Source organism: Belonocnema kinseyi, chromosome 4 (assembly GCF_010883055.1).
Source record: "Belonocnema kinseyi isolate 2016_QV_RU_SX_M_011 chromosome 4, B_treatae_v1, whole genome shotgun sequence".
Lineage (NCBI taxonomy): Eukaryota > Metazoa > Arthropoda > Insecta > Hymenoptera > Cynipidae > Belonocnema > Belonocnema kinseyi.
The window spans coordinates 119,629,450-119,633,534 of NC_046660.1; the positions used below are offsets into that span (position 1 = coordinate 119,629,450).

Consider the following 4,085-nt stretch of genomic DNA (forward strand, 5'->3'; position numbering starts at 1 on the left):
AGCTGATCATCATGCTTATTCCTCACAATCAAAGTAAAAATGTACCTATAATTTCAGGTGAAGACTACTAATTCACCTAATTTAGGATTACTTCCTAAAAAATCTTCAACTGGAAAGAAATTATGACTCACTAATTCTTTATTAGTTTCAGACATCGTACCATCGGCTGAGACAAAATGAACAATATGGCCTTTACCCATCTATATTTTCTCATTACTGTATAATACACACGCTTCTGAGATGACCAATGCAGGAGTCTTTTCAAGAACAGCAGCACTGTTCTCACCAATGTGTTTGTCTTCCATCGCCTGCAAAGCGCACAATTCACTTTGCGTCTTTACGGCAGAAGAATTTAGTCCAACACCCGCACCCCAGAACCTACTCAGAGCCGATGATGATGTGAACATCAAGGGCTTCTGCTTTTTGGGCACCTGAGCTAAACCATTTGGAACCGATGAAGGTATCTTAACTGGGTCGTTAAGGTCTTCATCAAATGAAGCCATATGGCTATCATCACTGAGAGTTCAATCTCTCGACCCCGGTTTGGAATCCTTATCTTTCAAAGAACCACCTAAACTACCAGGGTTAGCGTGCTTCCATCTCCACGAATTTGGACCAAAATGCTGTGGTGCATTAGCGCAAACCGATAACGGGGTCCCTAATAGGTTACACCCTACTATTCTGTATCAATCTCGTTATCAGAAGCTGGAAGTTCCACAACAGCTATCAGCTTTGCATCGAAGGAATCCAAAGTAGATAATAAAGAGCCCCTATCATTGAGTGGATTTCTTGACAAAGCATCAGCGTTGAAATTCACTTTTTCAGGCTTATACACAATCACGTAATCTTACTCAATCAGCTTGACTCGCCATCTAGCCAACCTTGAGACAGGATCCTTAATGCTATGCAACAAAAATAGAGGCCTATGGTCAGTAACGAGGACAAATTTGTGACCATATATGTAAGGTCGGAAATACTTGACGCAGAAGACAATAGCAAGAAGGTCTTTCTCTATTGTAGAATAATTTATCTCTGCTCCTTGAAATGTCCTTGAGGCAAAAGCGATTGACAAGTCCTGACCAATCTTACCCTGACTCAGGACACCTCCAAGAGCATAATTTGAAACGTCTGTTGTCAATACAAATGGTTTTGAAAAGTTAAGATACTGTAACAAAGGTTCGGAACAGATCTTATCACGCAGGAACTCAAAAGTTTCCTTTTCTACAGAAGTCCAACGAAAATCAGTGCTGTCCTTCAGAATTTGAGTAAGTGGTTTAGCCACTTTAACGAAATCTGGAATAAATCTCCTATAGCAACCTACGAGCCCCAAAAATTGTTTAACATTTTTCTTTCCGCTTGGAATAGAAAAATTCTTTACAGCTTCTACTTTTCGAGGATCTGGTTTCACCCCTTCTTGGGTGATGATATGTCCCAAATATGCTATTCCTTTTTTTAAGAAATAACACTTTTTAGGGTTCAAAGATAATCCTGATATTCTTAAATGACCTAAAAGAGCTTTTAATTTTTGACTGTGATCAATAAGTGATGAGGCATAGATGACAATGCCATCTATATAAACAAATAGATCAGTTACTTGTAAACCAGTAAGAACTTGATCCGTTACCCTTTGAAGGGTAGCAGGGACATTTTTAAGTTCAAATGGCATTCTATTGAACTCGAAATGAGCGAATGGAGCAGAAAAAGCAGTTTTTGCTTTGGATTCGGGAACCATGGGTATTTGATGGAAACCTGATGCTAAATCCATAACAGAGGAATATTTAGCTCCTAATAATTGATCTAATATCTCTGTTATTTGCGGTAAAGGGTAAGAAACACTAATGGTTTTTTCGTTCAATTTACGATAATAAACCACCATTCTCCATTGTTTATTACCATGAAGATCTGGTTTTTTGGGAACGACCAAAACAGGAGAATTATATGGGAATACTGATGGTCGACTTATTCCATCCCGAAGATATTCTTTAGTTTTTTCCATAATAACTTTTTTATGAATAGGTGGATGACGATAATTTCTTATGCTTACCGGTTTATTATCAGAAGTGACAATTTTATGGACAACAACCTTAGATGATCCCAATTTGTCATTATGAAGATGAAATTGCTGAGAATAATAAAAAATTATTGGGAAGAGACTTTCTTTCTCTTCATCATTTAAATTAGAGAGATTTACAATTTTCAAAATTTCAGCAAATCTAGAAGCCTGTTTTCTTCATCAGCAGAAAGTTTACGATGCTCAGAATCATTTTCAAAATATTCTTCAAGCTCAACTGGTGGTATTGTTAAATATATTTGCTGATTATTGGAATTTATAAAGAAGATTTTACCAGTTCCGTTTTCATTAAAAATCAAAGACTTTGTTCTTGCAGGTAAACAAATTGTCTTATGAGAGACAAACGGAAAATTAATATTTTCTATTTGAAGACAGTTACTTTCAAACTTAACAATAGCGTTGTGTTTTTTGAAGAAAGGAATACCAAGGATACCTTCTTGTGGAATGGGAAATAATTCTGACACAATGTGGAAAGAAGCTTCGAGACTATTCGCGAAATTTTCTCGGGTCCAGAAATGAGATTTAACGGTAATAAAGGAACAGACGGGGAGTCCCGGACCTGAGTCTCATGTCTTTGCAAATCATTCCAACTCTTGCCAATTTGATCTGAACTCAAAGAATTTGTCCTATGACTATCAGAAGGATTTTCGCTTACTACTAACCTAGATCTCAATTCTTGAGTTACTATAGCAGGTGCTCCACCAGGACTATCATTTTTGTTTCGTTTAGCTTTTTTCGGTGGCGATGCTTCGTTCGAATCTTTCGCATTATTATCTAAACTAAATTCTTCATTGTTCCAGGAAGATTGTCTAAATTCCTTGAGTGTCCTTGATCCTTCAGAAATTTCCTTCAAATAGTTGTTACTGATTTCTCTACTGTTGATCTCACGGTGCCATACCCTTTTCCGTTTCGGGCAGGTAATTCACCATCAATTTTTTATTTTCCACGTTGAGGTAAGGATTTTCTTACTAAAACTTTTTTTTTAATCTTTTTAAGCCTACGGTTATTGAGGAATAGTTTGGTGGTCTCTATTTAACCGTTAACAACCTTGGTGCAATTGTCGATACCCTATGCTACCGAGAGTAAAACTACCACATAGCACTGGTAGAAGACTGCGGCTTTTATTGTGAGAAAATTAATAATCCTGTTCCATTGATTTTTCAGATTCAAAAGATGCTGCCTTCTGTCAGTGGAGTAATCTCTCTTGTGGTAAGACGAACGGCCTTAAATTTCAATCAGTGAGTCAGTAGTCCAGTGACCCAGTTTTTCTTCAATTTATTTGATTTATTCCTTTATGGTGCAACATATCCCACCGCTGTCACCAATTGTAATGCCCAAATTTCACCTAGCTTTTCTGTCGACAATTCACTGCTCTCTGATTGGACATGTGAACGGGATCATTATTGCCGTTGATTCGTTGAAACGAAAACCATTTAAAGGAACTTATTTGAAATAAAAAAAAAGGATTTAACAGTTGATGATTTACAATTTATTTCAGTTGAATTTCAACCATCTTTATAATAGTTTATTATTTACCAACAATTCAGATGAATTGACTAAGTTCAAACACAATACCAAGTTTCTAAGTCCAAAAAACTCTACTATTCACTAACAAGTGTCGCAGGTTTAGTATTAGATATGCGGTTTCGGAGATACAAAAATCTGGCGTTTTTCCGTTGTGCGCGCCTTTTTATAAACTCTGTTTTTGGCGGAATACTCCCACTTTTCCTTTTTAGCCAATCAAATCGCTGACGTCATTGAATTTAACAGCCAGTTTACATATAAGAAATTAGGTCGCATAGCTCCGCCTATTAGATTTAAAACGCAATATGACAAATTCGTTGATTGACATATCCAAACAATTTCGGTCCAAAGCTCAAACTGTGAATGCTGTTAGGAATGCTAAGAATCTAACCTATTTTCTATTGCATCGTAGTCTATAAGTATGTCCCTGATATCGAATTAATCTGTAATTCTTATTCTTTCTATTATTTCAGGACAGAGAGAGAGAGAG

General features: G+C 36.6%; 1 long non-coding RNA gene across 1 annotated transcript; it reads left to right on the plus strand.

Annotated features, from left to right (window-relative positions):
- Positions 1 to 611: 611 nt before the first annotated feature.
- LOC117171664 lies at positions 612 to 3,547 on the plus strand. Its single transcript, XR_004466907.1, has 3 exons — positions 612 to 2,764; positions 2,872 to 2,988; positions 3,236 to 3,547. It is a non-coding gene; the product is annotated as an uncharacterized LOC117171664 (long non-coding RNA).
- The last annotated feature ends 538 nt before the right edge of the window (positions 3,548 to 4,085 follow it).